This window comes from Sminthopsis crassicaudata, chromosome 4 (genome assembly GCF_048593235.1).
Source record: "Sminthopsis crassicaudata isolate SCR6 chromosome 4, ASM4859323v1, whole genome shotgun sequence".
In the NCBI taxonomy this organism is placed as follows: domain Eukaryota; kingdom Metazoa; phylum Chordata; class Mammalia; order Dasyuromorphia; family Dasyuridae; genus Sminthopsis; species Sminthopsis crassicaudata.
Window position 1 is genome coordinate 113,671,011 of NC_133620.1, and position 7,778 is coordinate 113,678,788.

Genomic DNA, 7,778 nt, shown 5'->3' on the forward strand with positions numbered 1-7,778 from the left:
GGAATAACTTAAGCAGTGGGAAAGTTGTGTTCTTTTGGCCTCAGGTTTAAATTAGCCTGGATAGCAGAGGATCCTTAATAGAGCATTTTTATTTTTGGTGGGCATCAAGGGAAGACGTTGGGATCCTTGCCCTCAGTTGGTGTGGTAGGAAGGCAAGTCAGGTCTTTATTTTAACCATTAAAGTCCTAATTAAGCCTGTGTCAAGTACTGGGATTCATTATCCTTCTCCTATACAGCTTGTGAACCAGCTTGTAAATGACATTACTGTTACAAGCCTAGTAATACAGATGATCCACTTCTGTAAGACAGAAAGCAGATTCTGTAAAAAAAATAGATATTATGTATATTAATATGCTCCCTTTGAATGAAAGCAGAGTGTCTTATATAATCAGATTCTCCCCTATTCTAATATTGACTCTTGGTTTTTGGGGTGGTGGGAATGAAGGGAAGGAAGGAAAGTAGGCTATGGAAGGGCAGAGAAAGAAAGTAAAAGAAAAGAAGTGATTTGGTCAACACCATCATTGGGCAATAAACATTAATCCAGACTTTGTTATGTGTGAAGCACAGTGTTAGCTTCTGGATATACAAAGATAAAAACAGGAGAGATAGATAGCATTGAAATGGACCCTTTCAGTTTTGCCAATTGCTTGGCAAATACTTTTATTCAAGTAGCTTGTGTTCTATTGAGGGGGGAACAATAAGAACAAAGTCCTTTTAGGGGGGAAGGTGATGAAGGGGAAGGGATGGGGAAAAGCTCTTGTCTAAGCTTATATATTGCAGATCACTTCCCCATTTATACTAATAGAAATAATTTCTTCCCTGAGAGATGGATTAAATTAAAAAAAACAAAATAAGATAAAACTTCCCAAACTATAAAAGCTTATGAGTTCTAGAAGAAGACTGATTACTTTATATCCATCATCAGATAATTTTTGAGTAGGCGATAAGGAAGGGCAATCTAGTGAACCATGTTACATTTCAGTTCTGACCTTCTGTTTCTTACTGTGTCACCTTAGATGAGTCACTTAACTGCCATGCCTCATTTATCCATCTATGAAGTGAAGAGAATACTAGTCATTACCACATATTTACTCTCCCAGTCTTACATACTTAACTAGAATATATCTACTGCTCTCTTAGGAGCATGGCATTGAGTCCAATCATTTAGACAGTATATATTTAAACCCATTAATATAAAGAAATATTGATTACTGAAACTAATGGAGGAGAGTAACGGCATATATAATGTGGGGCTGGTCACTTGACTTTTTTGAGCCTAACTTTACTCATGTGTTATATAAAAGGAACAAACTCACTGATTTCTAAGAGCTCTTCTGGTCTTAAATTGTAATCCTAATTTTATTTGTTGAGGCACTAACTTCTTATATGTAGGGGCCTCAAGGATCAAGATATTTTGTGGACCTTTATATGTACAAAAACATAGCCCCCACTGGTATGTTTATTCTTCATTAGTTATAAAGAAGACCCAATTAGTTAAAAGCAAAGGCATTTAATGAAATAGCATAGAGAAGAAAGCTGCAATAAAATAATCCTTCCTTTGCCCTTAAAAATAAAACAACCCAGGGTATGGACTACATGCATCATTAGTGGATCATGGGTAAGATTCATGTATATAGATAAGACTTACAATAAGAACCCACAAGAGAAGGCCCAATTCATGCTTCTGAAACTATAGTACCAATTGATGATATTATTTTGCTATTCTTACTGAGCCTTTTTGACAGTGGATATTATAGTTCTTATGGGTGCATTGCTACTCTGATGGTCATAGTTGATAAACATATGGTGGCCTGGTGATTGTTGCTGTGATGGTATCAAATGGTCTTGTGGCGGCTGTTAGTTATGTAGCCTATGATGGATGATGGTCTCTATTACCATCTTCTGGTAATAGGGATTACCAGCTAGCCATTTTGGCTCTAATCTAATAAATAATAATAATAATCTAATAAATCTAATAAAACAGTAGTTCCTAAAGTGTGGTCTGAGAATACCAATGAGTCTCCAAGTTCTGGAAGTCTATAACAAGGTCAAAACTAGCTTCATAAAAATACTAATATTTTCATTTCTTATGTGATGACTAACAACAGATACAACCCACATAAAAAACTCCTTGGGAAAAGGATCCTCAATAATTTTTAAGAATATAAAGGGGGCCTGAAATTGAAAGTTTGAGAATCTTTATCATATGGTATAGTGGCTAGAAGTTCTTTCTGTAAGAATAGACTCATAGCTCTTTAGTCTTGGCAGCAGTGTATGATCCAGATTGATATTAGCAAATACCATGGATAATCCAGAAAATGTATAATTAGCATACATATAATTTGGAATTTGATTCAATCTTTTCAACTTTCTGCTTCTCCAAGAGAATTTTAAAAATTCTCATAACTTGTGAAAATCTATTTTATTTTTAATGCAAATGCTAAATGGAGGTTAAAAAAAGAAGGTTAAAAGTCATTCCTCATCATAATGAAGAAATAAGCAAGGGGTTTTTCCAATTATTTTATTGTACCTAAATTCCATTGTATGAAGCATTGCTTACAATAAATGTAGTATCAGCTAGACCTTGGGCATCACAGATTAGATTAACAGAAATTTTCATTGTCACAAATTTCTTATAATGGGACTTGATCTGTAATCTTACTAATGCTTATTTATGGTGTAATGGAATTTAGGAATATCAGAGGATTCCCAAACATCATTATATATATTATATATATATATATATATATATATTTTTTTTTTTTTTTTTTTTTTTTTTTTTTTTTTTTCCTGAAGCAATCGGGGTTAAGTGACTTGCCCAGTGTCACACAGTCAGGAAGTGTTAAGTGTCTGAGGTCATATTTGAACTCAGGTCCTCCTGATTTCAGGGCTGGTGTTCTATCCATTTCCTACTGGCATTTATAAAATAGATTATATTAAGTATAACCTCAGGTCTTATCAATGAAGATAGCTTGCCCTAAGAATCATCTAGCTGCCACAAATTAGTTTTTTGGTAAGGAATACCATAGCTCTCCAGACCAGGTTAAGTCAATCTGCAACTTGTGTAGACAGACCATAAAAAGTGAGGGGAATGTTCCTAGTCCAACCTTTGCTTATCAAAATAGGCAGAATTCATGGCTGCTACATGAACTTTTCAACAGCTACTTCTAATGCTCTACTGATCTTTAGGCCAGTAAGTAATGCTCAAGTTTTTTCTTCTTGTGTCAGTCAACAATATTTGATTGTGAATTGCAAAAGTAGTGTTTTTTCTTCCTCAAAGTCATTTCATAGGAAAGTAAAATAAAATAAAAATCCCCAAATGGGAAAGAAAAATTTGCCCAACTGACTTGCTACAGTTTAATATGTATTTGGAGAAATTCTTTTTGACTGAGGTTTTGCTTTTCCCTCATGAACCACATCCAAATGATAGGATTCTAGGATGGAAAATGGAGAGCTGCAGTGATAAAATATCAAAGATTAAAAGCCCATTTTATTTTAGCCCTTTGGAATCCACTTTAACTCATTAGTCTTTTATTTTATATCTTTCTCCAAAATTGCCTGGTGCCTGATCATTTCAAGGAGAAAACAAAACGCTTCTTGGCGTCTCATCTGAAGCCAAATTATTAGGTAGATTTACATTCTCCCATAATGTTGGCTTAGAGATATGTATATCTCCCATCAAGCTCATATAACCTTCGCTCAGATTTAAACTACAGGTAATCAATTCCATGGCGTAGGAAAGAGACCCCACCTATTTCTTTGAAGGGACTAGAACAAACAAATGTTTGGCCGACCACAGCTGTATTAATAAACATGAGAAAGCAATAGCTAGTGTTATTCTACTGAAATGAATGAATGAATGAATGAATAAATAAATAGACTCTAAGCACTTTATTCTTCTCACATAATTTCTTCTCAGTGACATTATTGAACAGGCTGTTGAAAACAAACATCGTTAAATGAGAAAAGAAGAGCGGCAGCCTCTCCAATTCCCCACTGCAACATTTTCCAATGACGAATGCTCCCTAAATGGATTTAGCTTTTTTGAAAAGAAGTCAGAGAGAAATTTGATGTGGCCCCCTGACCCCTGGTAAGCACATGTATCTTCACCTGTCACATAACACACTAGTACTTGCTTACTTTTCAGCAAAGACTATTGATTTTGCTTATTGGCTGCAGGCAAGTCCATGAAGAACAAATTACAAAGTCAGAGGTCCACAGTTAGCAATTGCTTGCATGATAACAGGGGACTTAGCACTGCTCCAACCATGCACATTAGCATCCTCACAAATGGAAGGATGGGGGGCAGGGAGAGAATTCAAGATGGAAACTGGTTTGATGTTTCTACGGGTTACAGAAAAGAATGAGACAAGAGGAAACAGGATTAAACTGGTAACAGGGGCTTATTAGAAATGGGAAAGAATTTCTTGAGGGAGACCTGGGGCTAGGGGAGGTGGTTCCCTCTTTGGGGGTCTTCTAAAGCTGAAGATATCATTGCCTCAGATGGCTAAAATGAGTTTTTCTTTGAATGAAGGGGTGTGTACTAGATAGGTTCTTTAGGTACCTTCTAGATCTAAGATCTTTTGATTTTTTTTTTTTTTTTTTTTTACTAGAAACTGGAAGTAAGATGTGTCATCAAAGCCTGGAGATTTAGTCTTAAAAACAAATATGAAATGGGGAAGCAATGATTTTCTTCTTGTCATTGACTGCTAATTTCCTGTTATTGATGGTCATCTTCAATGACATAGTAGAATTAGTGAATAATGTAGGAATCTGTATTGTCTAACCATTTCACTTGAAAGCTTTTTCCATATGAAATTTTAAAAAATTGTCTAATTTTTTTTTATTGCTTCTCTCCTTAGCCTTAATAAGTGGGAGAAAATGGATACCACTTGGAACCATAAACACTGGAAAATTCTGGCTTGGAGTTCAGATATAAATTCCAAAAGAGACTGTCTTGGAATCCCCAGATCATGACACTAAGGATTAAGGTGAAGAGACACATGGCAGTTTTAAAAAAAGACTTGTCATAGAACTAATGAATCATTTTCATAACATGTATATCCCTCAGAGGGCAAATGTTAAGTACACTAGTCATGTACTGCAAATTTGGGGCTTTTGATAGACATGGGGAAATAGAATAAAGTTACTCAGGTCTTTCATATGCCTTAATCAGGAAAATAAATATTTGAGACACCTATCTGAAAATTAATACAACATTCTGTTGGTTTTGCAGATGACCTTTTGCGTGTGTGTGTGTATGTGTATGTGTGTGTGTGTGTGTGTGTGGGTGTGTGGGTGTGTGGGTGTGGGTGTGTTGTGTACACCTAGAATTTCTCAGTAACACCTTTCCATCTAAGCAGATGAAAAATTTCCCAGGGACACTTAGAATTTAAATAACTTTTCAAGAGTCCTACATATACTATATGACAGGGAAGATTTGAACCTAGACCTTTCTGACTCTATGATAATCCCTGTTAGCTACTACCCTGTATAGTTTCTTAAATGATCAAATACATAGGACCATTTGTCATTCCTATGTCATATTAAATCATTTAATCACTGTGAGTTCTGGTGATTTAAACAAACAAACAAAAAAGACAAAAACCCAACCATTGTTAATAAAGACCTCATATAGTCTCTTGGGTTACCCCATTAGGATATATGTACTTATCCCTTGTCCTGAAGCATAAAAATAAAGATTTTGTTTAGCTTCCCCACTCATCTGCTGAATCTGACAGTCATTTAGTAGATTTGAAGGGATGCCATGCTAAGGAGACAGAGGAATGAGCCTTAAATAGCTGCCCTGTAAGGAAAACTTCTAAATATACCTCTCCCCACACGACATGGGGCTCTTACAAATATTATTGTGCATTATCATCAGTTTGACGGAACTGCTGAGGTAGGTTGCTGGTTTAAGTGAAAACTAAATAAAATCCTGGTCACTTTATTTTCGATGACACCACAGAGACTCCTGGTTAAGTTTCCTCTGGAGATATTTTTCAAGGAATGTTTGGCTATGCAAATCACTTGCTCAAATGGCTTCTGATCTAAAAGCTGATAAGAGAATTGCATGTACTTGGAATGAAAGAGAAATGCCTTTGACAAGTCCAGCTTGGAGAACAAGGTGTGAAGCCCAGCATTGGAAAGGGGATCTGCTGTCCACTTTTAGGTCCTAGGAGCCCTCTTGGATTTCAGGTGGGGAAAAGTCTCAGGCATCAGAGCCAAACTTTGTTCCCTCCCATGACAAGGTGGTTTGCTTATTTTATTTTATTTTTCTTTCCAGTCTCCTTTAGGGGCCCACAGTTCTTTTAGCAATATCCTTTCTTTCTTTCTTTCTTTCTTTCTTTCTTTCTTTCTTTCTTTCTTTCTTTCTTTCTTTCTTTCTTTCTTTCTTTCTTTCTTTCTTTCTTTCTTTCTTTCTTTCTTTCTTTCTTTCTTTCTTTCTTTCTTTCTTCCTTTCTTGTGGCAGATGGATAGAACAAGTTTGTCATCATTTGTAGCTAGTAGTAGCTGTGAACTGGTGGTTGAAGAGGGGAGGGGGGAGATAGGAAAAGGTAGGAGGGAAGGAGTCAGTATGTTTATGCTTTTCCACAACTATTGCTGTTGCTAATTCTACTGTGGAATATGTAGAGCATCTGGAGAGGGAATTCAGTAAAGTGTGGCCAAAATAGCACTCGCTTTATGCCCTAGCTTCTGGCAGCCGTTTAAGACAGCACTGAGACAGATCATATGACCCCAGCCCTTGCAAGACCTCATCACTTTTCATGGGAGAACTGGAAAATGCTGATCCTGAAGCGTTTATGCTGATGGAACACAGATAAAAATCTGCAGGTGTAACTTTTTAAAAATTTAGTACGTGAAGCATAAAAAATATATATCAGTACCTCTATACATCACCCAGATCCAACTGCAACACAAAGTACTGGGGTTGAAAAAAATTCCTTTAGTTAAAGACCACCCTCTAAAAGCACACAAGATTGAAGCCCTGTAGACATCAGTTTTCCTTTTGTATTATTTCTCAAAGAAAAAAGGGAGTGTAGTATGTAAATGGCAATAGGTGACATTTATGATGTTTCCTGTTTTAAGAAATTCAACAAGAACCCAGGGATAGAAACAGTACGAACACAAATGTCTGTATTTTACAGCTGAAGAAACAGAGACTCAGAGAGCTTAACTTACAGATCCCAGGTTGTAGACTGATTTCTGCAAGGTTCCTTAGAAATCATCTAGTTTAATTACATCATTTTATAGATGAGAAAAACAAGGCTTGGAACTGAAGAGATCAAAAGAATGGTCAGTTTCAAGAAGAGATCTTTAGATATAGTACTCTTTCCATTGTACTATACAGCCTTGAGGCATTGTGACTTGCCCAAAGTTACACTGGCAGAAACCAGACTCTAAACCAGGTCTTCTGATTCCCAAGTTTAATATTCTTGTCAATGTCTTTACACTGTGTTTTTGAGATCTTATTCTATAGAATGTTTGATAGCATCATGACTCCATTTGTGTGTATATTGTGGTTTGTTGGTCAATCATTTTAGTCATGTCCGACTCTTCATGACCCCATTTGGGATTTTCTTGGCAAAGTTATTGGAATGGTTTGCCATTTCCTTCTCTGTGTGTGTCTATGTGTCTCTGTGTTAAGGTAGTCAGAGAACAGAAGTATGGGACTTTGGAAGCTATTTGTTGGACCTGGAAACAAGTATATTGATTTACTGAAATATAATCCATCTTCTCTATATATATCTTGTATCTATCCCAACTCCCATTCCAAG

The 7,778-nt window shown here is 36.1% G+C and overlaps 1 long non-coding RNA gene across 2 annotated transcripts in view; it reads left to right on the forward strand.

Moving 5' to 3' along the window:
* The window catches only part of LOC141541068 (uncharacterized), a 39,708-nt gene extending 34,582 nt beyond the window's left edge, over nt 1-5,126 (forward strand). For both annotated transcript variants that reach the window (XR_012481647.1, XR_012481646.1), the window contains exons 2-3: nt 3,920-4,090; nt 4,863-5,126. This is a non-coding gene — a long non-coding RNA (uncharacterized LOC141541068). The remainder of the gene's footprint in view (nt 1-3,919; nt 4,091-4,862) is intronic.
* Nucleotides 5,127-7,778: the final 2,652 nt, after the last annotated feature.